Here is a 12,198-nt window from a genome sequence, read left to right as displayed (position 1 = left end):
TTAGTTCTTTCTAAGTCCATTAAAATCACTTCCAACCAAAATCCCATTAAGGTTTCTCATAGACGTACATAAGATGATTCCAAAGCTGATTTGAAGGAGTGCCTGGATGGTTCGGTTGGTGGAGCATGAGATTCTTGATCTAGGGGTTGTGAGTTCAAGTCCCACTTTGGGTATAAAGGTTACTTGAAAATAAAATCTTTTGGGGCACCTGGGTGGCTCAGTCGGTTAAGCGTCTGGCTTCGGCTCAGGTCATGATCTCACGGTTTGTGGGTTTGAGCTTCGCATCAGGCTTTGTGCTGACAGCTAGCTCAGAGCCTGCTTCGGATTCTGTGTCTCCCTCTTTCTCTCTGTCTCTCAAAAATAAATAAAAAACATAAAATTTTTTTTTAATCTTTTGAAAAAATAAAATAAATAAAATTGATATGAAAAGGTTAAGAATAGCTAACACAATCTTGGAAAAGAAGAATGAAATTGAAGAAATTACACAACCTATTTATTTATGTATTCATTTAAAAAAAATTTTTCTTTTAATGTTTATTTTCAAGAGAAAGACAGAGTCAGAGTGTGAGCAGGGGAGGGGCAAAGAGAGAGAGGGAGACACAGAATCCGAAGCAGGCTCCAGGCTCCGAGCTGTCAGCACAGAGCCTGACGTGAGGTTCGAACCCTCAAACCGTGAGATCATGACCTGAGCCAAAGTCAGAAGCTTAACCCACTGAACCAACCATGCCCCCCTTCATTTATTTTTAAAGTTTATTTGTTTATTTTGAGAGAGGGTGAGCATGAGCCGGAAAAGGGCAGAGAGAGAAGGAGAGAGAAAATCCCAAGCAGGCGCCATGCTGTGAGCACAGAGCCTAATGCAATTTGTGAGATCAAGACCTGAGCCAAAATCAGGTGCCCTTACACAACCCATTTTTTCAAATTAATTAATTAAAAATGTTTATTTATTTTGAGAGAGAGAGTGTGAGAGAGGGAGGGGCAGAGGGAGAGGGGGACAGAGGATCTGAAAAAGTGGGATCTGTGCTGACAGCAGACAGCCTAATGCAGGGCTTAACCTCACAAACCACGAGATCATGGACTGAACCAAAGTCTCATGCTTAACTGACCAAGCCACCCAGGCGTTCCTACACAACCTATTTTTTTTTTTTACTGTTTATTTAATTTTGACAGAGAGAGAGAGACAGAGTGTGAACAAGGGAGGGCCAGAGAGAGAGGGAGACACAGAATCTGAAGCAGGCTCCAGTCTCTGAGCTGTCAGCACAGAGCCCGATGCGGGGCTTGAACCCACAGACTGTGAGATCATGACCTGAGTTGAAGTCAGTCGCTCAACCGATTGAGCCACCCAGGCGCCCCAACACAACCCATTTTAAAGCTAAAGTAATCTTGGGGTGTCTGACTCTTGATTTCAGCTGAGGTCATGATCTCACCATTTGTGAGACTGAGCCCTGTGTTGGGCTTTGTGCTGACAGCATGGCATCTGATTGGGATTCTCTCTCTCCCTCGCTCTCTGTCCCTCCCCTGTTCTGTCTCTCAAAATAAATAAATAAACTTTAAAAAAAAGCTAAAGTAATCAAGGGGTGCCTGGCTGGCTCAGTTGGTAGAGCATGTGACTCTTGATCTCAGGGTTGTGAGTTCAAGCCCCATGTTGGGTATAGAGATTACTTTTTTTTAAATGTTTTATTTATTTTTGATACAGAGGGAGACAGAGCATGAGAGGGGGAGGGGCAGAGAGAGAAGGAGACACAGAACTGGAATCAGGCTCCAGGCTCTGAGCCAGCTGTCAGCACAGAGCCTGACGAGGGGCTCGAACCCACGAATGTGAGATCTGACCTGAGCGGAAGTCGGAGGCTTAACCGACTGAGCCACCTAGGCACCCCTAGAGATTACTTAAAATAAAATCTTTAAAAAAAAAAGCATTAATGTAATCAATACATTGTGCTACTGGTGAATGTTTAGATATGCAGACCAATGAAATAGGATAGAGAGTTCAGAAATTTATCCACAGAAAAATAGAAGTTTGATTTTTGACATTGGTCCAACAGAAGAAGGATAATCTTTTCAAGAAATAATATTGAAACAATTCTAATCCCTAAGCAAACAAAAAAACTGCTTTGACTTAAACTTCATGCCTTATTTTATTTTAGAAAATTTGTAAAAAGATTCTATTATGTATTTTTAAAATTTTTATGTTTATTTATTTATTTGTTTATTTATTTATTTTGGGAGAGACTGAGGGCACAATGTGGGGAGGGGCTGAGAGAGGGGGAGAGAGAATCCCAAGCAGGTTCTGCACTGTCAATGCAGAGCCCAACTCAGGGCAGAACCCATGAACCAGCTCTAAGATGAAATCAAAATCAGATGCCTAACCACTAGCCACCAGGCACCTCTAAAGATTTTATTTTTGAATGATCTCTACACCCAAGTTAGGGCTCAAACTCACAACCCAGAAATAAAGAGTCCCGTCTCCACTGACTGATCCAGCCAGGTGCTGGCCTGGTGCCTTACTTAAACAACAATAAAAGGTTTATTTACTTATTTTGTGTGTGTGAGAGACAAAGCATGCGCCATGTGTGCCACCTGGGGAGGGACAAAGGGAAGGAGAGAGAGAATCCCAAGCTGGCGGATAGAGCCTGATGTGGGGCTCATTCATGAACCATGAAATCATGCCCTGAGCCCAAATCAAGAGTCAGACACTTAGCCAACTGAACTATCCAGGTGCCCCCTCATGCTTTATTTATTTATAAGTCAAAATTGGGGCTCCTGGGTGGCTCAGTCAATTAAGGGTCTGACTTCAGGTCACGATCTCACAGCTCATGAGTTTGAGCCCCATGTCAGGTCTGGAGCCTGCTTCAGATTCCGTGTCTCCCTCTCTCTCTGCCCATAGCCTGCTCATGCTCTGTCTCACTCTCTCTCAAAAATAAATAAACATTAAGAAAATGCTTTAGGGGTGCCTGGGTGGCTCAGTTGGTTAAGCACCAAACTTTGGCTCAGGTCATGTCTCACAGTTGGTGAGTTCAAGCCCTGAGTCAGGCTCTGTGCCGACAGCTCGAAGCCTGGAGTCTGCTTCTGATTCTGTGTCTTCCCTTCTCTCTGCCCCTCCCACCATTCACACTCACACTTGTTCTCTCTCTATCAAAAATAAATAAACATTAAAACATTTTTTAAATAAAAAATTTTTTTTCAATGTTTTAAAAAGTTAGGTCAAAATTGATTATAAGAACATTAAAAACATTTGTGCATCAGAGGACATGAATAGATACTTCTCAAGAGAAGACAAGAAGGCAAACAAATTGCCAATAAGAACAGAAAAAAGAAGTTAAACATCATTAGTTATTAGGAAAATGTAAATTATAATCACAATGAGATACTACTACACACCCACTAGGATGAAGATAGTACATTTATTTATTTATTTATAAAGAGAAAGGAGGTGCAAATGAGCGAGGGGCAGAGAGAGGAGAGAAGGAGGGAGCAGTGAGTCTCACCAGAAGCAGGGCTCACGTTTTCCCGGAAGTACAGCTGGAGCACCTGATGTGGGACTTGAACTCACAAACTATGAGATCATGACCTGAGCCAAAGTCAGATGCTTAACCGACTGAGCCTGCTAGGCACCAAAGAAACTGGAAACCTTATACCTTGCTGGTACAAAGGTAGAATGGTGCAGCCACTGTGGAAAAACCATTTATTACTTCTTCAAAAAGTTAAACAGAATTACCACATGACCCACCAGTTCTATTACTAGCTACTGACTCAGAAGAACTGAAGACAACCACTCAAACAAATATTGGTACATATATACTATGTTCATAGCAGCATTATTCATAACAGCCGAAAGACAGAAACACCCAAATATCCATCATGGATGAATAGATAACTAAATTGTGGCATATATAAATTATAGGATATTATTCAGTCATAAAAAGAAGTGAAATTACAAAAAAAAATTTTTTTAAGTAAACACTACCCCCAATACAGGGCTCAAACTCACAGCTCTGTGATCAAGAGTCGCATGCTCTACCGACTGAATCAGCCAGGTGACCTAAAAGGAATGAAATACTGACACATGCTTTAACATGGATTAACCTTGAAAACATGCCAAGTAACATAACACCTATTATTTGATTTTATTTTATGCAATATCAGGATTGGTAAATCCATAAAAAGAGAAATCAATAGGTGTTTGCAAGGGAGAGGAAAATCAGTACAGGTTTTTTCTTTCACTTTTTTCTTTTTTTTGGAGAATTGAAATGTTTTGGAACAGATAGAGGTGGTGGTTTCATAATATTGTTATATACTAAAAGCTACTAAACTGTATATATTTTTTAAGTTTATTTATTTATTTATTTAGAGAGAGAGAGTGAAAATGAGCAAGGAAGGGGCAGAGAGAGAGGGAGACAATCCCAAGCAGGCTCCACGCTGTCAGCACAGAGCCCAGTGCAGGCCTTGAAGTCCCAAACCGTGAGACCGTGACCTGAGCCTAAATCAAGAGTTGGATGCTTAACCAACTGAGCCACCCAGGTATCCATGAACTATATACTTTAAAATGGTTAATTTTATTTTATGTGAATTTAAACTCAATAATTGTGTAGTTCTTGGATGATGTAATAGAATTTGGTGGTAAAATAAGTTTGATTACAGAGATAAACATATAAAGTAAAACTATAAAAATTTTGGAAGAGAACATTGGAGAAAATCATCGTGACCTGGGGTTAGGCAAAGAATTTCTAAGATACTGAAGGAATGATCCATAAAAGGGAAAACATTGAACTTCATCAAAATTAAAAATCTTTGCTCTGTGAAACACACAATTAAGAAAATGGAAAGATAAGCCAGTGGGAAAAAATTATTTGTACATCATGTATGTGATAGGGCTTGTGTCTAGAATATATAAAAAACTGAACTCAATAAACAAACAACCCAATTAAAATATGGGGAAAATAGGCATGTCACCAAAGAAGATATATATGCAAATACCTAATAAGCCTATGAAGATACTGAATATTGTTAGCCGATTTGGAATCGTATATTAAAACCACATTGAGGGGCGCCTGGGTGGCTCAGTCAGCTAAGCATCCAGCTTCAGCTCAAGTCATGATCTCATGGTTTGTGAGTTTGAGCCCCATGTCCAGCTCTGTGCTGACAGCTAGAGCAGAGCCTGGAACCTGCTTCAGACTCTGTGTCTCCCTCTCTCTTTGACCCTCCCCTGCTCGTGCTGTCTCTCTCTGCCTCTCAAAAATAAAATTTAAAAAAAGCATAAAAAATAAAACCACATTGAGATACTATTATATACCCATCCAAATGGCTATAATAAAAACAACTGTAGAGGTTAGGCCAATTTTCAGGTATGTCTATTACTAATACACATTGAGAGACTGCAGAAATGACCACTGGGAAACACAAACCTCAATCATCTACTCTGAACTGGACTTTGGCCAGAACTCCATGTATTGCCATTTATCACATGACCCCTATCTGCTCCTATTCTTCTTCTTCTTCTTTTAAAGATTTTATTTTTAAGTAATCTCTACACCCAATATGGGGCTTGAACCCACAACTCTGAGATCAAGAGTCTCACATTCCCCCCAGGAACCCAGTATATGTTCCTCTTCCAATGAGGGACCATGATTACACTTTGGGTCTCAGGTTATCAAAGTCGACTGGGAGTCTGTGGCCAGTTGTCCTCAAAATGTTTAGGTATTTACTTTTCCCAGTGTTTGATTACCCAGGCAAACAGCCCTAAGTCCCTGTGGGAGAAGGCCGGAAGGAATCATCACAACGCTCAATCGCTGTGTGTTGCAGAGTCCTTCAACCCTGGAGTTCCGGTCTCTTCTTCAATCATCGCCTTCTGGTTTTGAAAACTGACTTTGGGTAGCAACAGGACAAAGGGGTGTGACTTTTTATTGGAGCAACTGCTCTTAGCGTCATCATCATCACCCTTGATTTCTTCCCCCTGATGGTTCAATTTGAATAGTACCCTTGTTGGCTAACCAACTATTTTGCCTGTGGTTATACCAAGTTCTATTAACTGCCACCACCATAACTCTCCTCCGCCCTGACCCTACTGGCTGCCATTTCAATCCTGCCGCTCACTGTGATTATTGCAGCCCCCTGGCTTCAAGCAGTTAGGCACTGCCACTTGTTTCGTATTGCTTTGGAGTCCTCTCTGGTCATTGCTGAGCAAGCCCCTGCAGGGGAGGGGAATGCGTCTGCAAGGGTAAATGACGGAGGCAGCTTTGACACCAGGCAGTCGGGCCCCAGACACTACTCTTTTACCCAATTCCCGCTACTGCCTGCGAAACCTAGAAAATCTAGAAAATAAATGTTAAAATGACCTGTGGAAACCTGCAAGGGCTGAGGGCTAGGCATGGGGCTGCCTTTGGATTTCGTGTTGATCTACTGCCGCCATGTGGCCACAGCCCAAACTTCACCCTCGTTTGTTCCCCAGCTGTGCCTGCCCTTCGGATTCTGGCCCCTGCTGTAAAGACCCTCCAGCCTCACCCTGATGGGAAGCATGCCCTCGCAGGCCTCAGAAAGCACTGGGTGGCTTTGGCCTGGTTACTTACCCTCCTGGGTCTCACTTCCCTCCTTTCTAAAATGGGGTGATAATAGCAAAGGACGTGAAATGATGAAACAAATTAATACAACCAAATTCCTGCATCACTAAGACCCAATAAAGGTTAGCTCTGGTGCTGTAATGCTCAGTTCTTTTCTCTCTAAATCAGAGGTGGCTGAGGGTGCCTGGCTGGCTGGGTTAGTGGAACATGTGACGCTCAATCTCCAGGTGGTGAGTTCGAGCTCCACACTGGGTGTAGAGGTTACTAAAAACAAAATTTTTTTTTTTAAATTAGGGGCAGCTGGGTAGTTCAGCTGGTTAAGTGTCCGATTTCAGCTCAGGTCATGATCTCCTGGTTTATGAGTTCAAGCCCCGCATGGGACTCTGTGCGGGCAATGTGAAGCCTGCTTGGGATCCTCTCTCTCTGCCCCTTTCCCACATGCACTCTCTCTTTCTCTCTCTCTCAAAATAAAATAAAAACATTAAAAAAAATTTTTTTTAAAGATTTATTTATTTTGAGAGACAGAGGCAGAGAGCAAGCTGGGGAGGGACAGAGAGAGAGGAAGACAAAGAATTCAAAGCAGGCTCCAGTCTCAGGGCTGTCAGCACAGAGCCTGATGCGGGGCTCAAGCCCATGGACTATGAGATCATGACCTGAGCTGAAGGCAGATGCTCAACAGATGAGCCACCCAGGCGCCCCCAAAATAAATAAATCTTAAAAAAACATTTTAAATTGTGGCAACGCTCACCCTCACGCCTGTGCTACAGTGGGTGAGCTGGGAAGGCAGCCGCCAGTGTTGGGGACTCAGCCTTCAACCTGAGGCCACCCCCTTTCAAGGTTCCTTGAGAAACGCTCTGCTAGACTAGCTTGGTTCCTGCTAGCTTGACCCAGATCACTGTTGAGTTCAAGGTGTAGATGTTGCTGAGATAATGGGAGGCCTGGCCCAGACCGTGATTTTGAGACTCAGGAGAAGTCCCTCACTAGAGAATGTTTGACTGCGTTCAAAGCAGGCAGGACCTTCATCCCTAGGCTGGGGTCACGGAAGTCCGTGTTCTCCTGCAACCTCTCCTTCCTGGACCAGGTGTTGGAGTCTCCCAGGTGTGAGCCCACCAGGCGCGCCTTCTGGGACAGAATTTCTGCCCCTAACACAGCCGGCCTGGCAGGCGGCGGTTAGCGCCCTGTCTCACGGAGTAGCGGAGCCAGGCTCCGGGATAAGGAGCTGCTCTCACCAGACACAGCCAGCCCAGGCCAGAGCTGGGGTTCAGTCCCAGACCCGGCTGTCCCCACGTTTGGCCTGCGTCCTGAGGACAGGGCCTCCCTTCCTCCTTGTCAACACAGAGCTCACTCAAGGGCCCTGGCCGCCAGCCTCGTAGACCCAGAACGGGAGCGCTGCCTCGGCTGCTGAAGTGACCCCTTCAGCCACAGAGACCGGGAGAAACGTTTCAGGAGCCGCAGCCTCTCGTTCCCAGCAATTAGCCAAGCTTGTCCGTCTTGAGAACAGAAGAGGCAGCTGGAAGACGAGGCCGGTAATGAAGAAGGCGGAGGTGAAGGGCCATGACTCAGATGTTCCTAATGGGCGATGACCTCCAGGTTGTGGAATGCTAGATTTTGGAAACAATGTTCAAATATAGCATAAAGGCCACCAGTTTAACTCTTATCCTGAGAAAGACATTTATGTGGATTCCTGGGCCAGAGTTTGTAAAAGTTACCACGTGGCTTTACATGTCTACCCAAAGGATGATTTCTACATGTTCCCAGAGAGACTGTTCTGAGTTCTTGGATCCTTCGAATTTGCCATAGTGAAGATAAGGTGGAGATTTTGAAGGGGTTAGAGAAGGACATTAGAAGAACAAATCATCTTGTGTCTTCTAGAAATGTCCTCATTTTAATTTACTGTCATATCAGATATCATGCCAGATGGATTTCATCCTGTCCGATTTGAGTCAGACCACCTGGGTCAGGATCTTGGCTTTGGCAGTGACGAGACCTGGAAAATGTATTTGATCTCCCGTCTTAGTGTTAAGCATTCCCCAGCAACAGCGTGGTGGCCGGCGGGCCTGTGAGGACCGTCACCTCAGCTGCGGGGCTGGCCAGCTCCCCCCCCACCCTCCCCCCGGGCTGCAGGAGACACTGAGTGCGTGAGCCGGACAAGGTGTTACCCACACAGGCAGCAGAAGCAAGGTCAGCACGGCATCAGCTCCTTGCATCCCTCGTCCCACAGGATGGCACCGAGCTGGGGGCCCAGATAACAGATGGCACAGGCAGGGAGCCACTCTGCTGCGCGGAAACCAACTGTCACCTCTAGCCTAGCAGCTTTATGGACTTCGGTGGAGGCCTGCAGACATCTTGTGGAAGAAGTGAGACAGTGGAAAGTGCTGCACTCTGGAGGCTGGGAAGAGGGATGAGACATGGCCTCACAGCAGGTTTCTGAAAGCTAGGGAGGTGGGTGAGGATTTGGCCCAGGGCAGCAACCCGCGAGGCCACTTATTTCGCTGGGTGGGCCACGGGACCTGCCTCAGACTGCCTATGTGGAGGTGCAAGGTCACAGGCGCCAGGGCAGAGCTGCCCCCCTAAACTTATCTCATTACCCATAAGATGGGAATATTTAAAAAATTTTTTAAATTTATTTTTGATACAGAGAGAGACAGAGCATGAGAGGGGGAGGGGCAGAGAGAGAGGGAGACACAGAATCTGAAGCATGTTCCAGGCTCTGAGCTGTCAGGACAGAGCCTGATGTGGGGCTCGAACCCAGGAACGTGAGATCATGAACTGAGCCGAAGTCAGAGGCTTAACCAACTGAGCCACCCAGGTGCTCCCTGTAAAATGGGATTATTAGGGACATCTGACATCATGGGGCACCTGCCTGGCTCAGTTCAAAGAGCGTGTGACTCTTGATTTCGGGCTTGTGAGTTTGAGTCCCACACGGGGTGTAGAGATTACTAAAAATTAAATAAAAGTTAAAATAAAAAGAATATCTAACATCATCTTTTTTTTTGAGATAAATTTCACATAAGGGGCACCTGGCTGGCTCAGTGGGAAGAGCTTGTGATTCTTAATCTCGGGGTCATGAGTTTGAGCCCCATATTGAGTGTAAAGATTACTTCAATAAATCAACCTTTAAAAAAAGTTTATGTAGGGGCGCCTGGGTGACTCAGTTGGTTAAGCATCCGACTTCAGCTCAGGTCCTAATCTCACGGTTCGTGGGCTCAAGCCCCGCGTTGGGCTCTGTGCTGACGGATAGCTCTGAGCCTGGAGCCTGCTTCAGATTCTGTGTCTCCCCCTCTCTCTGCCCTTCCTCTGCTTATGCTCTCCCTTTCTCTCTAAAAAATAAATAAACATTAAAAAAATTTTTTTAACGTATACATAAAATTCACCATCTTGAGGTGTGTCTAATTCTGTGGTTTTTAGTATATTCACAGAATTGTGTAACCATCACTGCTACCTTTTCTAGAACATTTTCATCACTCCAAAAAGAAACCTTTATCCATTAGCAGTCAGTCACTCTCCACCCTTTGGCTCTCCAGCCCCTGGTGAGCACAAATCCACTTTGTCTCTCTGAATTTGTCTGGTCATTTATTTAAATGGAATCATATAGCACGATTTTCCAGCTTTCCAGCTCCTATCACTTGGCATATTGTTTTCTTTTTCTCTTTTTTCTCTTTTTTAAAAATTTTTTTAATGTTTATTTATTTTTGAGACAGAGAAAGACAGAACATGAAAGGGGGAGGGGCAGAGAGAGAGGGAGACACAGAATCCAAAGCAGGCTCCAGGCTCTGAGCTGTCAGCACAGAGCCCAGTGCAGGGCCTGAACCCACGAACAGTGAGATCATGACCTGAGTCAAAGTTGGATGCTCAACCAACTGAGCCACCCAGGCGCCCCTCTTTTCTTTCTTTTTTTTTTTTTTAATAGTTATTTATTTTTGAAAGAGAGTGAGAGACTATGAGCTGGGAAGGGGCAGAGACAAAGGGAGACACAATCTGAAGCAGGCTCCAGGCTCTAAACTGTCAGCACAGAGCCCAGTGCAGGGCTTGAATCCACGAACTGTGAGATCATGACCTAAGCAGAAGTCAGACATTTAACCGACTGAGCCACCTAGGTGCCCTGGCATACTGGTTTTTTTTTTAATGTTTTATTTATTTTTGAGACTGAGAGAGACAGAGTGCTAGCGGGGGAGGGGCAGAGAGAGAGGGAGACACAGAATCTGAAGCAGGCTCCAAGCTCTGAACTAGCTATCAGCACAGAGCGCGACACTGGGCTCAAACCCACGAACCATGAGATCATGACCCCAGCTGAAGTCAGATGTTTAACCGACTGAGCCACCCAGGCGCTTCGGCATACTGTTTTCAAGGCCCATGTAAGTTGGGGCAGGGGTCAGGACTTTGCTCCTCTTTTATGGCCAAGTGATATTCCATTGTTGATGTATCATATTTTGTCTGTCCCTCCATCACTCGGAGGACATTTGGGTTGTTTCCACTGTTTGGCTATTATGAGCAATGCTGCTGTGAACATTCATGTTTGCATTTTTGTGTGAACATGTGTTTTTAATTCTCTTGGGTGCATACTTAGGAGTGGGGGTGCTGGCTCATACAGCGACTCTGTGCTTAATGTTTTGAGGGACTGCCAGACTCTTCTCCACTGGGGCTGAGTATTTTATACTGGTATGTATTTAAATTTTTTTAATGTTTATTTATTTTTGAGAGAGAGATAGAGCACAAGCAAGGGAGGGGCAGAGAGGGAGAGGAAGACACAGAATCTGAAGTGGGCTCCAGTCTCTGAGCTGTTAGCACAGAGCCCGACATGGGGCTTGAACTCATGAACCATGAAGATAATGACCTGAGCTGAAGTCAGATGCTCAACCAACTGAGCCACCCAGGTGCCTGATATACTGGTATATATTTAAAAAAAATTTTTTTAATGTTTATTTATTTTTGAGAGACAGAGACAGAGCAAGAACAGGGGAGGGGCAGAGAGAAGGAGACACAGAATCTGGAGCAGGCTCCAGGCTCTGAGCTGTCAGTACAGAGCCTGACGCGGGACTCGAACCCACGAACCACAAGATCATAACCTGAGCAGGAGTCGGACGCTCAACCGACTGAGCCACCCAGGCACCCATGTATTTTTTAAATCATAAAAACCACTCTTAGCAGAGCCTGGCCCACAATGTTCATTCTGATTTAAAAAAAATTTTTTTTTAACATTTATTCATTTTTGAGAGAAAGACAGAGTGCAAGTGGAGGAGGGGCAGAGAGAGAGGAAGACACAGAATCCGAAGACAGGCTCCAGGCTCACAACTCGGTGAGATCATGACCTGAGCCGAAGTCGGACGCCCAACCTACTGAATCACCCAGGTGCCCCTGTTCATTCTTTTATCCCTTTGATAGTTAGGGAGCACCTACTATGTGCCAAATATTGTTGTAGATATAATAATAAAGTGGTGAAAGATAGAGAGCTGATATTCATGTGTCTGTGTATATATGTGTGTGTGGATACACGATTATATGTCTATGTACGTATATGTGTATGTATGTCTACATGTATGTGTATGTGTGTGTCTACATGTGTCTGTGTGCGTGTGTGTGTGTGTGCTGGGGAGGTGACGCTGGTATAAGTCATGGGAAAACAATGGAGCAGGAAAGGAGGCTGGCG

The 12,198-nt window shown here is 44.8% G+C and overlaps 1 non-coding gene across 1 annotated transcript; it reads left to right on the top strand.

Annotated features, from left to right (window-relative positions):
* The first annotated feature begins 1,576 nt into the window (after positions 1–1,576).
* Positions 1,577–1,649, top strand: TRNAK-CUU. The gene has a single exon. It is a non-coding gene; the product is annotated as a tRNA-Lys (tRNA).
* The last annotated feature ends 10,549 nt before the right edge of the window (positions 1,650–12,198 follow it).

Source organism: Suricata suricatta, chromosome 4 (assembly GCF_006229205.1).
Source record: "Suricata suricatta isolate VVHF042 chromosome 4, meerkat_22Aug2017_6uvM2_HiC, whole genome shotgun sequence".
NCBI classification, from domain to species: domain Eukaryota; kingdom Metazoa; phylum Chordata; class Mammalia; order Carnivora; family Herpestidae; genus Suricata; species Suricata suricatta.
Note: the sequence above shows the minus strand (reverse complement) of the source record. Positions and strands in the feature narration are given on the sequence as shown.